We start from the raw sequence: 20,135 nt of genomic DNA on the forward strand, positions 1-20,135 counted from the left end.
ACCCAAGGTAACCCCTTATGATGCCACAGGGGAGTGGGCTTTGGAGATATCGCATGGGTGATAGCACAATGAGCAGCCCCTATATGATGTCATTAAACATGATCTCTAGAGCATCAACCCCAGTGGCACAGTGTATGCCATTCAAAGAAAGCATACCAGGTCTAACAAATGAGGCATCTATAAAAATGCACACACTTTTCAAGACTGTGCTCTTGTCCTGAAAATCCTCCCTCTCAGCCAGAGAACTGGAGAAGAGGTTTCAGACTCTGAGATCTGGTGACTATATAAGGCTACAGCACCACCGGTTTGTATGGTTATTTGCTCAACGTTTGCACCCTGCCCAAAAGCAGGATTGAGAAAGAAAGGGGGAATGAACTTGGTTTCAGTTAAAATGACCCTGAATGTTTGCTGCCACAAGCATGAACTGGCCAGAGGACCTGTAATGTAATGAAGTTGAAAGGAGTTCATACCCGTTTGTTCCATGGCATTTTGACTGAGGAAATGTTTGTAGGGGCTCAAAGAACCAAGTGTTTGATTTACAGAGCAAAGAGAAAGAACTGACCAGTAACTGATCCATGAATTCATTTCACCTAGTCATGTGCCAAAAATCTCTGGCTTCACCCATGGAAACTAATGATCTTCTACAGCCAAACCTTATTCTTCAGAGTTGATCTAGGCTTTTTAATTCAGGTTTTGGGGAGGTGGCAAGGGTGCTTTTCATCTGCTGATTTGATCGTGTCACTGAATCTCAGGGCAAATTTGCCAAAAGAATGCAAATATACCCACTGATATTTCACAGATGAAAACCAGGACACATGTGGCCAAGCGACATCAGAGTGTGTTCATGAAGACAGACATTATGGACCTTATCAGATGGAGGCACTTACATGGATAAAATGTTGCTGAAGTGTTGCAGAAGCGCAACAGTGGGATCGTCCGTTGCACTTCTAAAACGTAATTGAGGCTTCCCGCTTTCCTTCCGTCGACAAAGTGTTTGCGGAGATGCCAGGAGAAGCCATTTTTTGAATAACGGGATCTTCGGTTATTCAAAAAATGGTTTCTCCGCAAACGCTTTGCTTGGGAAAGTGGGAAGAGGAGAGAGAGAAACTGGCCCATATTAAAAATCATCTGAAAAGTTGGGGCAATAGAAGATCATTTGGCAGTGTCTCTGACAAATCAGAGCAGTTGGAGGTTATGCCCAGTGCAGGGCATAAAATGCTGGTTGGGAAACCAGGTCATTGCAGTGCTTGCTTATATAACAACTGTGATAGCCTATCAGGATTGAAATACAATGTGAACCCTTCGTGTTGTCAGGTGTTGGAACAGATAATTCTTGTAACTGAAAAGCACAATCTGTGACTGAAGGCTTATCTGTGCAATGAGGGAGGTTCACCTTCACAGAGATTGGTAAAAGAGTCCTGGACAATAAAAAGCTAATTTATTAGACAAAATAAAGTGGATCAACACCCGGTCAAAATGGATCAAACCCTGTCCCAACCAGGATCCTCTGGGGCTACGAGGCCACCACACACGCCAATACTTTGCCCACCTCTCTGCTCTTGGGTTCGAGAGCAAAATGAAGAGATATCTAACACCAGATGTCCGTTCCAGAGAGCTCTACCATCCTCTTTTTGGCATCTCCTCTCAGAGATGGTCATATGTGGCAATCTGATGCGGGTACCATTAAGTGTGCCAAATTGTACTGGAGCTGAGGACTTCACAAACCTGTATTGATATGTTTGTTTTTTCCCTCTTCAGGTATAAAAAGGGATGAGGTCAGTTGTGCAGTTCATGCGCTGCTGCAAAGCATTCCTCGAAGCAAACACATCCGTCGCGAGAGGATGGCTGCGCCCAATATGTCACCTTGAGGGTTCAGAAAAGGGTGAGAGGAGGGCATTCTTGATAGGAACAAGAGATAGGAACTAACCGGTTCTAATGGATTCAATTAGCAGTTAAGCTGGACGTTCTCCAAGAAAAGGGGCCCACTTGGTTAAAATGGCTTTATCTGCAGTGATTAACTTCAGCTGAAATCTCAGCAATAATGTAATTCCAGAATTAAGTCATTGGCGATTCAGTAAATAAATAAATAAGAGGCAGTGCTACAGAGCCAACAGAGTTTATGAGAGCTTCACGAATTCCAAGGCTAAAAGGTTTTCAACACATCATAAGTAAAGACAGTTTGGAAGAGATCTATGCATTCGAATGGTTGTTGAGTGTTTTGTATCAGACACCATATGGAGGGTCTTCTATGGAATCCTGAAATGTGTAGTTTGTTGCGGTGCCAGAGCTCTTTGACAGAAAAGGCTGAATATCTCACAAAACTACAAATCCTAGAATGCCACAGCATTGAGCCATGGCAGTCAAAGCCGCACCGAGATGCATTAATTCTACAGTGTAGATGCAGCCCAAGTCTGGTTCCTCAGCAAAAGCCTGACACTCAGCACCAGCAGAAGTGCTACCATCAGCTCTCTCTTGCTTTTCAGGAACATGTAATCCCACCATCATGGACAGATAGTGACAAAGGGGTGCTGGAGAAGCATTCTGTGGATACTGTGGATTGCTTAACAAGAGAAAGGAATGGGTCTTAGAGCAAATCAAGCCTGAACTCTCACTAGAGGCCAAAGTGACTAAACTGAGTCTGTCCTTAGTTTTTTGTGGGTTTTCCAGGCTATGTGGCCATGTTCTAGAAGAGTTTATTCCTGATGTTTTGCTTGCATCTGTGGCTGTTTCAAAATGAAATCTTTCTTTAGTTCTCAAATGTCTAGCATTCCAAAGAGTGAGACATTGAACATCTTTCATACCTACAAGCTCTTCTGTTTGCTCTTTGCTTGGTCACTTCACTTGGCCCTTTTCTTGGCCTACACTGTATTTCAAAATGCGCAGCTGAAGTTTTAAGCGACCGCAATGCTAAAATTAAAATTAAAATTAAAAAATTGGTGACTGAAAGCAAATTTTATTTAGGCTTAGTGGCAGTAGTTTACTGACTAATAGAGAAAATGGCTCTATTGACATTATGAATCAGTAAAGGGCTGGACTCTGCCTTTACATTACATAACGTAACACTTATTAAACTGCATAGCAGAGGGGCTATAAAAGCTTGTTACTGAATTGTGAAGTTGTGTAACAGGGCACTGGCAAGAGTGACCAATGTGGTAGAGCTTAGTATGCATCAGGACCCTTCGCCAGTGTCCTGTCATGCATTGGGGGACCGCAGCACATCAGGGGGCCGTAACAGACCAGAGACCATTGCATTGGCCCTGAATTGCATTGCCAACTCTCTTCCATAGTTACATACTCTACTAGATTCAGTTCTAATTCTCATGGATGTAAGTTGTTGTTGTTGCTGTGTGCTGTCTGACAGTGAGAGCTGTTTGACACTGGGACACACTCCCTCGGAGTGCAGTGGAGTCTCCTCCTTTGGAGGTTTTTAAACAGAGGCTGGATGGCCATCTGTCAGTGGTGCTCTGATTGTGTTTTCCTGCATGGCAGAATGGCATTGGATGGGATGGCCCTTGGGGTCTCTTCCAGCTCTATGATTCAAGCCATTTTTGACTTATGGCAACCCTAAAGATGAACCTATCAGAGGGTTTTCTAGGGTTGAGTGTGTGGGGGTCACCCAGTGAGTTTCCATGGCTGAGCCAGGAATCGAACCCTGGTCTCTAGAGCTGTAGTCCAACACTCAAACCATCATGCTGGCTCTCTCCGAAAGTCCCTTTATGGAGACATAAAGATTCTGGCTAATATTTACAATGTGTATCGGTATACTTATCATATGTAATAAATGTAGCACCAATAGATCATATTTTATTTATTATATGACTATCATATCTTCTCTTTGTCGCTCTTTTAATTTCCTTGTGTACAAAAATCTAAGTGCAAAGTCCCTTTCGTGTCCGCTGCCTCCCCTTTGTGGCTGCAATTTCTCGTGTCAACATGTTTGTGGAATCGGGGAGGTCAACGAAGTTTAGTCCCAGAGAGACAACTTCTGTTCTCTCTTATGCAAACAGGTAGGCGGTCCAAGGGTGCAAAGGAAGCTATAAATGTTCCTATTGCCAAATGCAAAGTCTAGATAAGGCTGTAGCTACTAGCCAGAGAAGGCTGGATCTGCACTGCAGAAATAATCCAGGTTGACACCACTTTAATTGCCATGGCTCAGTGCTAGGGAATCCTGGGAATTGAAGCTTATTGTGGCACCAGAGCTCTCTGACAGAGAAGGCTAAATGGCTTACAGAGCTACAGCTCTCACAATGTGGACTGAGATAGTAGATATGATGGTTGTGATTCCTGCCAAAATGCCTAAAAGCAGCAGAGCCCACAAAGGCCCACATGCAATGGAGCTATTAAAACCCTTCACTGTCTCCCAGTAGTTAAGATAGTTCAATACAACAGCTTAAACAAAGCTAACAGATCAATGCGAGAGCCTAAAAACCTTGCATTTTTCTTTCTCTGAAGGAAAAGGGGAGGAAAGGTATCTACAAAGGAGGAGGAGATGAGCCTCCCTGTGCATGAATTAAACGGATTTGATGCATCGTCAAAGAGATGGATTGGGTCACTCTGGCAATCGGAGGAGGAGGTTCAGTTTTGTACTTTTCTTTTTGGACGTGGGGTTTATCCCGGTTGAGTTCTCTGGTAATTTTCTACAGAGGAGGAGGGTGTGGGAAAATTATCCAGGTCTAGCTGGAGGTGTAAATAAGACAGGTGTGCAAAAGGGTTTTCTTTCTTTTTAAAAAGATTTTTGTCTAAGGAGAACAAAAGTAATCCAAGCAGCTCAAGTTCCCAAAGCAGAGGAATGAAACCCACTTTTAAAGATGGGAGGGAGGCCTCTGCATGTTTAATATTGTTTTTCTAATCTTTCCACAGCCAACTGCCTAATGCTTCGGGCTGTAGCATCATTTCATTGATTCTCTGCTTTGTGGAATTTATTTGCGCAATGCAAGGCAAGGCATCATTTGAGCATCTCTGTAGAGAACCAGCGTGGTGCAGTGGCTTGAATGTTGGCATACAACTCTGGAGACCAGAGTTCAATTCCCGCTTGGCCATAAAACCCACTGGGTGACCTTAGGCAAGTCTCTCATCCTCAAAGGAAAGCAATGGTAAACCTCCTCTGAACAAATCTGGCCAAGAAAACTCCATGATAGAGTCGCCTTGGGGTTGCCATAAGTCAGAAATGACTTGAAGGTATGCAACAACAATGCATTCAAAGCAATTCCAGGCTCTCCCCTTCTGAACAAATCTTGCCAAGAAAACCCCATGATAGGGGTTGCCGTAAGTCGGAAACAATTTGAAGACACAAAACAACAACAGTGACTTTATATATTTATTTAATATTTAATATTTACTTTATATCCCACCTTTCTTCTGACATGGAACACCCAGCAGCTTAGAATCATAGAATCATAGAGTTGGAAGAGACCGCAAGGGCCATCCAGTCCAACCCCCTGCCATGCAGGAAATCCAAATCAAAGCATCCCCAACAGATGGCCATCCAGCCTCTGCAGATGAAGACAAAGTATATGATTTAAATAATAATAATAATAATTAAAAAAATCTGCCCTGTCAAAGCACTACAATTTGAAACAGTATAAAGGAATTTTAAAAGGCTAAAATTCACAATCACGGTTACATATACATAACTGAGGGTTACACGTTTCTAACTGATTTGTATTCACAATCTCTGTACATTCAACAGTGCAGTGTAGGGAATACATTGGGATCATAAAAGGGGGGCATGTTTGTACCTTACCGGCATCTACATGGGCACACCTCTTCTTGTGTGTTCATTTTTTCACTGACTTTTACCAACTGGAATTGCTCCCTATCTTCTAGACCCAGTCTAAATTTACAGCAGTGCATTATTAGCACATTATAACACATTATCACTTTTTAGGGTTTACAAGACCGAATCTGCATTTAATGAAGGATGTGTAGTCTACCAAACTACAGGCAAGCTTGTTTTTTCTCCCAAGAATCAATGTGTTATTTACACTGGGTTTGGCAAGGGTTGGGCTCCACCCATCTCCCTGGGAAATTATTATTTTTTAAATATCCATGCTTTGAAAGGATGAGCCAGAGACACATTTGCACTAATGCCTTCATTTTTTTTATACTTCAGCTCGCTGTGCAAGGACAATTTTTAATGCATGATCGTTGCTTGAGTAACGATTGCTCATTCCGAGTAAAAGAGAGCGTCTTGAAGGGAGGGAGCCTTGAGAATATGTTGACAGCTTTGCTTCTCTTTCGAAGTCATTAATTAAGCTGCTTCCATTTCTCTTGGAACTGGATTGCTAGCTTTAATTAAGATTGTGTCTAATCTGACTCAGTTGCCGGTGAAGGAGGAGGAGGGAAGGAAATGTTCCCAGCTCAGTCTTCCTTTCTGGTGGTGCATTGTGTCACACTTTTAGCAATGCTGCCTTGTACATAAAATCCAGACTGACTTATGCAACAATGCCAACATATAAAGAGACAAGAGGTGGGCAAGGGAGCACCAGTGGCACATCAGAGCCATGCAAATGTGATAAAAGCTGCATGCTTTTAAAGTGGAGAATGAGTCAAATTAACATTTAATCATTTGCATTTCTTATATTAAAGTATTGCTTATTACAATGAAGGAATTTCAAGACAATTTTATATCTATGTATGTTATCAGGTACTTTCACTGTTTTGAGACTCATTTGATTTAATGCACTTAATATATTGATTTAATGTATCAAATATAGGATTTGATATATAGGAAATTGGCCTCAAAATAAGGAAAGAACCCACAGGTAATTAAAAGAATCAGTATGACTTAAGGGTTACAAAAGGTGAGTGCAACCACTTGTCCACATCTACCTGCTGTCTTCAAAATGAATGGTTCTCTTGAGAGAATCTGCTCAGAAGCATAAACCCAGCTCAGGCAAGTCCCTTTTGGGACTACAACTCCCAGAATTCCCAGACTCCATGGCTAGGTTGGCTGAGAATTCTGAAAGCTATAGTGCAAAAAAGCAGCTTTTCTGAAACAACTGCATCCACTACAGAGATGCACAAGTGGACCTCCTTCCATCCTTCATTGATGATTATCTCGTCTCACTAACTTCAGAACAATTGGCTTTTCTGGCACTAGAAATGCTTGAGCGCTCAGCTCCAGAGGAATCTGCAGCAAAGGGAACAAAGAAAAGAAAAGGAAGGAATGGTTTAGGAACCTGCACCAACTCTTCCAGTTTAAATAAAAGCCCTGTCTACCAAAAGGCCCATACCACCCACCCTCACCCCATTCTGGCATCGTCCTGTTCTCATGATGCATGGGTCAAACCCCAGTTCCGGTGCTAACAGTCTAGAGGCTGTCTAGTATGTTCCTCACCAGAACTGGTGCATAGCACCCTTAAAATAGCTTTAAAATATATACCTTTTACCCTGGATCCCTCCATTCCTACGCCATCACAGGATGTTTTGCATGGGCATCCTGCTAAGCTGTCTGGTGGATCTGCCACCACTGTGGGTTGTTGGATCTCAGGTCAGAATGGGGGATCCAGCCATGCGATCAAGGCTAGGATCTCAGAAGAAAGTAGCCCACATTGGTGGTGAATGTGCCAGGCAACTCTGTGAGATGCCTGTGCAAACAGCCTCTACAGTGTAGGAATGGAGGGCCAGGTAACAGAGGGAGACTGGGTCAACTGTAGGATCACGATACTCTGAGCTGCTCCTAGAGTATCCTGGCCCATGAAGACATGGCCTAGATCCTAGATCTTGGTGAAACCAGTTAAATAGAAAGAGCTAATGTCAAACCGGGTTCCAGACCTTGGTGAAGAGCCCCAGCACAGTGGAGTGGTTTAAGAGTTGAACTCAAGCTCTGTGAGACCAGGGTTCAAATCCCTACTCAGCCACAGAAACCCACCAGGCAACTCTTTGGAAAAGTCATGGTCTCCCATCCTTAGAGGAAGTCAGTGGCAAAACTCCTCTGAACAAATCTTGCCAAGAATCCCTAGGATAGGGTCACCGTAAGCCATACTCAACTCAAAGGCACACAACAACAACAGTAACAAAGGTCTTGGTGAACTGCTAAGTCTTTTATTTTCGTCATCTAAATCCAGACCATTCAGTGTGATCCTATGTTCGACATCACAGAGCTTAGAATTTTACTTTCTAAAAGTACTTTGGTCTGTAATTTATTATAAAGACCAAGGAAGTATCTTGTTACCATCACTGTTGCCCATTCCCACTTTACATCACAAATTAGAGGTGGGCAAAGTGCAACCCATGGAGTGAGTGCAGCACTAAAAGCCCCCAGGCCCAAACCTTCAAAAATAAATAAATAAATAAATAAATAAATAAATAAATAAATAAATGCATTCTACTCACTGTTACAGACTCTGAACGAGAAATGCTGCAAAAGGATTGTAATAGCCACTTTCATAGTAACAAGAGCAATCTCATTCCAAGGCAGTTCCGGGGACCAGCTCCAAGGGCAGGTATGTGTAAGGATCCACATTTTTCTTCTGTTCTCTTTGCTGAACCTGGTACATTCAGAATGACAAGAGAAATGGAGGGGGAGTAGCAGAGCCAATGAAAGTGGGGCACACTGGGCCGAGTCTCAGCACTGTTGCTCAGGGGTAACTCAGGTGCTGAGTATCAGTACATATATTTTACATCCCACTTTCATTCCCCAGCATCTCCAGGTAGCTGGGAAAGACACTGGCATGGCTAGTTACTGCCTACTGAACTGGAAATATGTGGTTGGACTGATCCAAGCTGTTTCCTATGATTCAAAGAGCCAGTGAACAGGGCTCCACCTGTTTTAGAAGCATATGCAAATTGGAACGTTTTGTCCATGACACTGAAATTTGATATTTTACATCTACCAAGCTGCAGCATCAAGAAGTGGCTGCATGTGAAATGAGCCACCATGTGCATGGTACAACTTTCATATGACCCATTCCATTCAAACATACAGTTTTTCAGCAAGTGTCAAGTAAAGAAAGCAATGAGGAACTGCCGGATCAGTGATCATCCTTCTCATGATCAAGTGGTTGATGTATTTCCTATTGTCACCAACACTAGAGATCAGATAGAAAGAGAGCAGAAGACGGACAGACATTACTCTCAGGTCTAAACTCTTCAGGTTCTGGCCAGATTCTGGATCCCGGTGGAGAATGTAGGGTGGTATCATCACCCCAAACCTTGGAATAGTACCCCATTTTTTCAACATCTTTCTTGCACATCCTTCAACCGCCGCCAAGAGGATACAGCCTGTGTGTCCATCAGTACCATGTCAAGATATTCCAGTTGCGTGATGGCATCGTATGTGAGAGGAGCCTTTGGGACAATGAAAGGCAGAAGATTACCATATCAATTATAACTTCAAATTGCACTCTAGCTAGAATCATGTTGTGGCATAAGCAGGGCAAGTTCGACTTACCTCTTACTGACATATGTCTTTTTAAGCCCCCCACCTCAACTTACAAATTGAACCACTGCAGGTACCCTCATGGATGATGGCTTAGAGGTAGGTGAGGGATCAAGGAAACATGGCCTACTTATTGTAGTCAGATATTGAAATCCACCAGAGGCCTCAGCAGATGATATAATCATTTGCATCTGGCTACAGTGACACAGCCAGACCCTTTTCAATCGACACCGCCACTCTTTGCCAGCAACAGAATGCCCATTGGAGGGCCACAGCAGCTAATAGGAAGTCAGGACTGTTGAATTGCCAGGAATAGTTCTACTTGTTGAACTGCTATGTTACAATGCATGTAGCCCTGATACCAAAAGGGAGCTTTCCAAAGGCTCAGTTAGGTGCAACATTTAATGTGTACATGTGCAAGAGCAGGAAGAAGGGAGTGTACTAAGTGTAGGAAAATAAGAAAAAAATATTTTTCTGTATTTGTGAATGAAGATGTGTGTGTTACATATTACAGAGTGGCGTTAAATATGGAAAGAGGTATATGAATTATTATCATCATCATCATCATCATCATCATCATCACATCATCATCATCATCTCTGGCCTTTTCCCAGTAGGAGACTGAAGGCAGCTTAGAAAGATTTTAAATATACAGTTAAAATGCACAAAATACAAATATTAAGAAGTAATTAAACTACGAAAAAATTAAAACTAGATGAAAAAAATAACCCTTAAAAAACACACAACAGCACAATGAAAAATAACAAATAGAAAACCCAGCACATTATACAAGCCCATCCTTCCTAAGATCAGTTCTCAAAGTCGGTCAAAAATGAAAGAGTGGTGTGGGGGAAAGTAGTGGGGGAAAAACCCGACATCTTTTACTTTAACTGTACTCATTTCCATCACCACATGTTTCCAAAATGAAGAATGGTTTATGGCCTGAAAAGGTTCCTCACTCACACCTGATGCAGGTAATCTGCCCATTTAATCAAGACCCCGAGAAGCCAAACATCCCCTGGTGACTGACACACTCTTATGGTTGGGTAGACAGAACTATCTCGCTTTGAAGCTTCTGTTGAACATCTGGATGAGTGGCTAAAAGGTAGGCCACGTAACCAAGGGAGTTGCTGGTGGGTTCGTACCAGCAAAAACAAAATAAAGGCTTGGCCAGGATTTCATCATCAGTTAAGCCTGTAAACAAAGGCAAGAAAGTTGAAACTCAAACTGTGTGACACGCACAGTAGGAACATTACCTGTGTATGTATGCAAGGATTGTTCAAACATAGATAAATGATCTGGAAGCCACTCCCTTCTTAGTGGCTTTATGTACCTAGAAGCACTGCCAGGAAACTGCCAAATTCATTTAGGTAAGGCATAGCACCAATAGTTGAAGCAAACTTTGTAAAAGAAAGAAAGAAGAAAGAAAGAAAGAAAGAAAGAAAGAAAGAAAGATAGATAGAGATATAAAAAACCCATGCATATTTCTGTTTTTCTTTTTCTGTTTTTAAACAGCTCCTGCGGGAGCTTCCTTGTGTTTGTGTGGAAAGTGTTTGCAGGCCACACCAAAGAAAACTTTCATTGCCCACATTGGTTTGAGTAGCTTTGTACTTTCTGTCAACAGGGACAGAACTTCATTTTTAAAAAAATACTACGACCACGGAAAAGACCCCTGACCTGATAGATACATCAAGTTCCACCACCAGTGTCAATATAAAGGAAGGGGAGGCCAAAGGTAAAGGGAGGCTAGAGAAAAGGGAGGATGAAGACAGCCAGCTAGGTAGCATTGAGAGTGAACCCAGAAAGTACATGGCTACATCCATGCAGCACCTGGTAGCCATTACATAGTCTGACAAAAGCACTGAATAAAGTGGTACTGATAATCTTCTTAGGTAATGTCAGGAAAAGCAGTTACCTTGGTAAGATTCCCAGTTACTCCAGCAAAAACCATTAGGAGGATTCTAATGTCTGCTCTGGGCATGTGGACTCATAACTGCCACGTTGGCTCCAGGATTGGGGACAGCAATGGAAGTAGCACTGAGCAGGGGTACCTTCAATGAGTCCTCTTAATGGCCAAGGCTAGATCTTACTGTTCTACCCAGATGGCTCTGTGAACACGCAAGCCACCAAAGCTACAGAGGGAGGCATTTCCCTGGACAGTCAGTTCTCAAGACCAAGGTTGACCTGACTTGCCTCAACAGGGAGAGGGCAATAATGGTTGAAAAAATGTTTTTTTGAGTCTGAGAAAGTCTTAACAAGAAGAACCTGTATGATCAAACTTCACAAATTCGCACATCACTGATTGCATTTATCACACACAGGAAACAGCCATGTTTGCACAGGAAAATCGTGTTTTCTAATGCAGAAAGCGCTGTTTTCTGTGCAAACAGCCATATGTGGATTTGTGCAGAATAAGTCCCAGATGGCAATTAGCTTCCAAAACTGTAAAATCTCCAAGATTTTCTCGAAGCAGAAGAAGAATGCTAAAAATGACTCTGCGGTTCCTTGAGAAGGGACTTAAATTCCTACTAAGAAAGCATGGGCAATTTCTTCTGCACCTACCAGGGAATGCTATTTTACAGGTTCCTTTCTCTTTACAGACAATTTCAAAACTGCACATTACCTTATATGTGTGATCGATCCATTGCTTTGGTGATGCCACGGGAAGTCGGGGAGTCAATCATCAGCTGCAAGAAGTCTACTCGGCTCTGGAATCAAAAAGAATGATATGATGAGTGGAAAGAGAGAGGAACTGGAAGAAAAAAAACCATTTGGGCACAACCAGGTTAGAATGGGAGATAGGCAATGATATCTCCTTCATCTGTTGCTTTTATTAAAGACTAGATGAAGTTACTATGGATCCAAATAAGAGCAACTCAGACATTAACTACCCCCCTCTATTCTTTTTCCAGTCTAAAGCAATCTCCGTAGATTCTATTTGCCCCAACAGGTTACCATCGGTGCTATTATACGTTGTAGTTTTTAGCTATCTAGCAGTTGAAGTGGGGTAGTTTGGTTTTGGAAAAGGATATGAAACAAAAAGTTAATTTCTCTAGCTTTGGCTTCCTGACTCAACTGTGAGAGTCCCATTGGCAGTATCTGACATTTTTAAAAACTAATACAGAGATACAAGGGGTAGGATCAGAAATTTGCAGCCACTCCATCTAGTTTGCTGCTTAAAGAGTTCTGAAATAACAGGGTCGATTAAAGAATGTATCAAAACCCACAAGGGATGCTTGTTCACGCCTTGGTGCGGAGGAAAGACATAGGGTTCAGTGTCTACCTCCATCATACATATAGTTTTCATATTCAAGGGGAATTTTCAATCTGTTTCTTTCAATAGAACTCACTCCTGGCTCAATCAGAGCCTAGAAAGGTTATCTATGGGGCCTTCAACTCCCAAAATCCTGCAGCCAAGATGGCCACTGGCATGGAAGAACTTTACAAACTTATGAAATATTAGCCGCATTAACATCAGTTGGCACAAACAGTAGACTGACAGAAAAGAAAGGTAAGGTTTTAGAAGGATATGTTGGTGCAGAGACCTGTCCTTCTAGAGCCTTTTTCTGCCAAAGTTGGGCACCCCAAATATTAAATAAAACCCTAACGCTTACCACTTGGCCTTCTTTCAGTCGAGCTGCCTTCATTTTTGCAAATGACCGTGTGAAAAAATTCACAGCTTCGGCAGAGAAGATTTGCACATTCAATGCATTGAAGAGAGATTGGAGGATTGGAAAGGTAACTGCAAGGAAAGAAATTCCCAGTGAAAAGGAAGCAATATCACTGGAGCAAAAATCAAACACTTTGCTTCTTTCGTCCCCATGAATTGATAGTTAATATTTTGCCCTGAATTCATGTTTTGCCCTGAAGATCAGATGTGCAACATTCAATGGTCATTTTATCTGGATCGACTCACTCACCAATTGAGAATCTCAGGGTGATCAATCCCTACACAGAGATACAATCAGTCTGTATCAAAGACTGTGCACTTTGTATTCCATAGTATTATAGTTTCCCAGCACACATCCATGGGTAGCAAATGGGAATACATATGTGACATTCATAGAGCTAACTTTATACCTTGGGATTCTACAGCCCCTGAGATACAGCCCTTAATTTTAATTGCAACTGATTGGTTTACTGGCTTAATCTTCTGGGGATTGAGTGAAAGAAAAAATGTGGCAATGGGAAATTAAGCTCCATTAGCTGTGCAGAAGATCCACTGCTGATAGAGATGAAAACTACTAAAATTACTTGATTAAGCTGGATCAAACAACTTCACTTTCAGGATGATAGGAATCATACCCAAGACAGTTCTTTTGGCACCAGAGTGACCCACAATAAGATCACAATAAAATAAATTAAGCAAGCTCACAATTTGCTCTTCTTCCCTGACATCCTCCAGTAGTCATCCCACTTGACTTCATTGGGACTGTTTCCATAAGAACTGGCTGTAAACATTCGCTGGGATATTAGAAAGCCAGAAGCAGCAGACTTACACAGCAGAATGATCCGTGGATCAAAAGAGCTAAACTTGGTGAGTTTCTTGATCTCTTTGACGAAAGGGTCTTTCGGATTGTTCATGGAGTTGAGGTTCACCCCGAAAGAGGTACTGGTGACAACATCCATGGCATAAGCACCGAAGACGCTAAGGGGGTTGAGGGTGGGAGAAAGCAGCCAAACTCAGAACTCAAATGCATTTAGTGATAATAATTAAACACGATGCATTCCCTGCTCAAGAATTAACAAGGCACAAGGAGCAACTGTAGGAAAGAATGGCTTATAGGGGAAATGGGGGGCACCCCGTACTTTATTGTGCAGCTTTTGACCCATCAAGTTTCCCTGGGATGCCCTTTTCTCCATACAGAGAGGGCGAATAATCAGTAACTGGAGATAATCATAATTTTCTAACATCCCTCCCAGTCTCCAGTATAATAGACAGGGAACTTTAACAGTCCTTTCTAAAGATGCAATGACCTGACCAACAGATTAGACAAAATAAAGTGGAAACGCTCCAGGAAAGGAACCCCCAGTCTCTATTTTCATTGCCAGTGGTAGCTAGTGGTTATTTGTGTAAGTGCAGTTGTGTTTTCTCCACTTCTGACCCAAAGCATGCATTGTACCAACATGCTACAGTCCTGTTCTAACCTTCCAGGAGACATCTTGTTTAGCAGGTCAAAAGTTACATGCGGCCCCTATTGTTTTGACTTTCTGGCCATGCCTCTTAGTAATCCTACCAGAATTTTGAATTAATTCTTAAGACTTTTTCTCATCCTGGACAGATAGAAAAAGCACCTTTGGACCGCGGCCCAAATGACTTACTCTTTCACAATCAGAGGCTCATCATTTTCCATTTTCTTCTGAACATTTTGCATCAAAACTTCCCCGTAGTGTTTTATAATGGGAAACATCTGAAATACAAATCAACAGGTGCACCTTTCAGCATCTACAGATGGCATCCCTTCTTATCTGCAAATGAGTTCCAAAAAAACCCCGTGGGAGACTAATAAATAATGACAAACAATTGTGGGGTGTTTTTGTGTCTGATGCCTTCTTGGTTTTCCTTCAGCGTTTTCTGCTAAATTTCTCTCCATGGGGAAATTTCTGGACTGAAATCAACTGGTTTACTTAAACTGGACCAAAATAATTACATTTCCCATTCCTAGAAGAAGAACAGAGGTGCTACGACATCATGAAGGCAAGGAGAAAGCTGCTTCTCTCATTGCATCTTGGCTTGCTTTTGACACATGATAAGGCTCTGAATGCTGCCTTACTAGGCATCAGCCTCTTAGAGCAATCAGAAGCAGAATCCCAGTTGCTATTTCTCCTCACACCAGAGATCACTTATGAAAGGGGTGGGAAAATGTCAGTCTGCTCCTTTCCAAATGACAGAAGAACCGACCTCCATCACTCACAACAGCTGATAAGGCTTCTATATCCCTACACTATTGCCCTTTGTGACTACGTGGGAATTGTTAATAGGACTCTAAGTAATGCATTTGTAACTGCGATCATGAATTCCAGCCGATTATATTAATCAGATTAATAGCAGTAACAACAACATCTCCATATTTGTATATCTTTTCTTGCCTCCTTTAGCTTCCCACTGGTGAAGGTCGGTGAAAGTATAGTCCGCATCCTCTTCCAGTGTTCATCCTCTGCCAAGGAGACAGCTGACTTCAACACTCCAGTTGCACCAAAATTCTAGAAGTGACAAAGGAAAGCTGTGTTAACAGACTTCAGATTTTGGGGTTATTTGACAAATGCTTATCACTGGGTAGAGGGATCGTTCTGTGAATAAATTTACACTTGATGTTTGGGGATGAAGTCGTCCACTGCTTCCACTACCCGGGTCCATCCCAATTTAGCAGTGAAACAGGGTGATACACAAATGGACTTCCAAGTGCCCTGCATGTCAATCTAGTGTAAGAAATGGGTGCTCACCCGCCGGTTGGTAAAGGTGGTGTAGCACTCTTTCACTAGTACGGTTTTAATAATAGCAGGATCCAGAACAGCTATTAGGGGTTGCCTTCCATCGTAAATCCTACATTAAGAAGAATGAAAGAAGTGAACATTCAATTGATTCTGTGTTTTATGTATATTGCCAGGAGCTTGTAGCAGTGGTGACTGTGCCCTTTATAGGGAAGATTGATGGTGGGCCTACTATAACAGAAGAAGAGTGTGACAAGGAACCATATCATCTGTAACATAGTGCCTCTCACAGCAGCAAGGTTGTACTTTAAAAGTAGCATACTCCCTGGTAATATCTTCCCCTTTTAAATGTACAGTGAGCCCTTGTTATCAGCTGGGGTTTGGGTGCAGGACCATCACCACATCACGTGGATACCAAAATCCATGGATGTTCAGTTCCCATTATATACAATGCCATAGTAAAATGCTATTCCTTAGATAAAATTGCAAAATCAAGGTAAAGTTTACATGCTATTTCTCAAATATTGCTTCTGAGAGGGCATTTAAGGGGCTTTGAGAAAGATATGCTGCTCACTGGGTCTCTCAGCCATGCTAACTACCCCCAGCCATGTTGCACCATGGGTTAGAATTGCATAAGAAATTCAGTGAAATAAAAGTCTTCACCAAAAGCTGCAGAGAGTGAATTACAGAAGTTTACAAAGAAAGCACTAGAATATCAGTGATATATATTTTATATTAAATATATAGAATATAGAATGTCTATATGATATATCTATGATATGTCTATGAAATGTATATGAATGTCTGTATGATAAAGATGAACAGAGTCTATAACATAGATGCAACCAAAGTAATCAAATTACAGAGTAAGGTTCTTTTGAGGGACAGGGAGAATGAATCCTCTTTGGGGTTTGTTTACAACCACAGTAGGATGTTGGGCTGCTCTGAGAAATACAAGCTTGTAATAAAAAGATCACTTACCCCCAGATTCTCCCATATTTCTGGAAGCACTTGGTATCAAACTTCAAAAAGCCCTGGGGAAAAACATTTAAGAGTGTTAATCGCCTTGCCAGATCTGACGAAGATGGACGCTTTGGGAAAGTTCACAAACAGCATGTACTTTGGAGACTCACTTTGCGGTATTCCCAGAGAGTTCCCAGGAAAGGCACTGGCGTCGGGCCTGGAATGCCCAGTTTGCCAAAGACACCAAATGGCCAAATTCCATATCTGTTTTCGTGAGAGAGAGATAGAGAGGTTTAGGAAGGGAGGGAAGAAGAGTGAAATGCAAATCTGCATTCCCCTGTACAAACCAGCTCAAGCTTGAGGATCTGCAGAGGAAGGCTTTCTCTTAGTCCCAACATCCCTACAACTATACAAGAGGGAGCCTCCAATAATGGTTTGCAGGACGGACCTCCCTGCCAAAGGAGGTCACATTGGTGCCCTCTCTGCTCTTCCCATCAACCTTTGAAAAGCTATCATAAACAGACAGTCCGTTCGACTTTGCCTCTTTTATCACTCCAGTGTCCGCCTCCTTATAGATAAGGAGCGCATCTGATGCAGAGCCAGGACCAGCTCTGCCATTGGAGAGAGTGAGACAACCCCACAGATGCTGTTTTGCACTGATGGCATCCCCCTGGCTATTTCCCAAGAACACCCTGCAAGGCCTCCAAAGGCAGCCCACTGCCTTCAGATTTGCTAGCATCATAGCTCTCAGCCTTTGTTCCTCTGAATATTTTGCATTTCAGCTCCCATTTGAGGGCTTTCTTGGAAAGATTTGTCCAAAAAGAGGTTTACCATTGCCATCCTCTGAGGCTGAGAGTGTGTGACTTGCCCAAGGTCACTCTGAGTAGAATAGGGATTTAAACCCTGGTTTTCCAGAGTCCTAGTCCAGCATTCAAACCACTCCACCCTGCTAGCTCAGGGTTAGTAACATATATGCATGTAACTCAAGGCTAAGCACATACATACATATCTTTTTGAGAATAGGGCACAAGGGGCCCCATGTGGTCCATGCAAAATCTCTCTTTACCCCAGAAGCTGCCAAGCGCCTGCGGGGAAGAAGAGAGAAATCTGCAACTAATCCACGCCTGCAATGCAGGATCTGTTGGTAATAATAAGGCAGCGAAGAGAAATCACCATTAATCCCTTGTTTTCAGACATCAGTACTAACACATACCTCCAGGAACCATGAAATAACGTTTTTGAAATGGCATTGAGAAGGATACTGGAAGATGTAAATACTGGGAAGGGCATGTTATGTGAACTGAGGTGACTTTTCTAGCTTATCATACAAACTAAAGTACACACATTCACTTTGCTTGTTGGCAACGCCTTGAGGTTCATAAGGAGGACTCAGAGGAGGTTTTGCCAATTCCTTCCTCTAAAATATAGCCTACAGCCCCTGGTACTCATTGGCAGTCTCCCATCCAAGTACTAGCCTGGCCCTGTTTAGCTCCCAATATGAATTGGGGTTTGGGACCTTCAGTATATTAAGGCAACTATATGCAAGCTATGTATGGATGTGTCTTCAAGTCATTTGTCAACTCATGGCAACCACATGAACTTGTTGGGTTTTCTTTGAGAAGGAATACTCAGAGGGGGATTTGTCAGTTTCTGCCTCTGAAATATAGCCTACAGCACCTGCTGTTCGTTGGCAGTCCCCCATCCAACTACCAACCAGGGCTGGCCCTGCTCAGCTTCCAAGATCAGATGGAATCTGGTGCCTTTCCTCTGCATACTTTTTTAAAGTTGACAGAGTCCTTTCCCTTTTTCACCAGCCACCCTAATGCAACCTAATGCAACCCTCCTTCCCAAGGAATTAATACTGATAATGTTATTTTATTATTTATTTACCTATTTATTTTTTGTCCTTCCTTTCTCAAAACTGGCTTGGTTGGTTGTTGTGTGTTGTTTGTTGCCGTTACTCATGATATTATTTGTAACGTTGTGCCTTTAAGTCATTTCTGACGTTTGGCAACACTAAGGTAACCCTATCACAGGGTTTTCTTACCAAGAATTATTGGGGGGGGGGGGGTGTTTGACATTGCCTTCCTCTGAGGCTGAGAGTGTGTGACTTGCCTTAGGACACTCAGTGAGTTTCCATGGCTGAGCAGGGATCCAAACCCTAGTCTCCCGCATCTACACTGCAGAAATAATGCAGTCTGACATAGCTCTAATCACCATGGCTCAATGCTATGGAACTCTGGGATATGTAGTTGTCTCAGCTATTTGTCCTTTTGTTAGAGAGCTCTGGTGCCTCAACAAACTACAAATCCCAGGATTCCATAGCATTGAGCCATGGCAGTTAAACTGATGCCAAACTGCTTTTAATCTGTAGTGCAGAAGCAACCTGAGTCATAATCCCAGTCCTGTCAAGGCTGGTTAGTACAGATATACTCTACTCTCCCAATACTACAGATAATGGAAACTCAATGGGTGACCTTAGGCAAGTCACACTCTCTCAGCCTCAGAGGCAAAGGCAAACCCCCTCTGAACAAATCTTGCCAAGAAAACCAGAGATAGGGTTGCCTTAGGGTTGGCATACGTCGGATATGACTTGAAGGCACACAGAACAAATAATGCTATGCGTAACAGCAACGAATTGTTTTTTTCAGGCACAACAATGAGACTTGGAAATAAATATTGTAATTAGATGACAATAACTTCTGCCTAAATCCCTGGCGATTGGCAAAGTTGGCTCAGTACAACAAAATTACATATAGATTATACACAATTACTACTTTGCTGATTAAACAGAGTTCTGTCTCTTTCATATATCACAAAGCGTTCTTATTGCACCGTCTGCAATCTGATCACAGTCAAGTTACTTTTAAAAATCTTCTGAAATGAATTTTCAGAAGGAACCATTTGATCAAAGAAGACTGTCTTGTTCTCAATTTGTCATTTTCTGCTTCCAGACAAACAAGTGACAGACCTGAAATACTTCTACTTTCCAGGCGAGAAAATAGTTTCCCTCCAGGAAGAAACTAACAGAAGCATACATACAGCAACAGAAGTCCCAGGAAGACAATCAGAAGTGACCAAGTTTGTATGGAGAAGCTTGGAAGAAGGTCCATCTTGACTTCTCCTGTGAAGGGTTCCTCTTTTCTGATCTGAGTTGTGAGGTTGCTGGGTTTTTATTCTCTTCCGGCTGGCTCCCAGATGGAGCAAAGGGTAAAGGTTTCATAATTGCTTTTGCAATCACTCAGTCGTGACTGGAAGGCTGGATTTCTAAGGGTTGCGTGGTTTTGTTTTGGTTTGTATAGTGAGAGAAAGGTGTGGTCAAAATTCTGCCTTGAAAACCACAGTCAGTCTGAGGGTG

At 42.4% G+C, this 20,135-nt stretch overlaps 1 pseudogene; it reads right to left on the reverse strand.

Annotated features, from left to right (window-relative positions):
- Positions 1–5,616: 5,616 nt before the first annotated feature.
- LOC121914621 lies at positions 5,617–19,972 on the reverse strand (annotated as a pseudogene).
- Between the last annotated feature and the right edge of the window lie 163 nt (positions 19,973–20,135).

The sequence above is a fragment of the Sceloporus undulatus genome, chromosome 8 (genome assembly GCF_019175285.1).
Source record: "Sceloporus undulatus isolate JIND9_A2432 ecotype Alabama chromosome 8, SceUnd_v1.1, whole genome shotgun sequence".
In the NCBI taxonomy this organism is placed as follows: Eukaryota; Metazoa; Chordata; class Lepidosauria; order Squamata; family Phrynosomatidae; genus Sceloporus; species Sceloporus undulatus.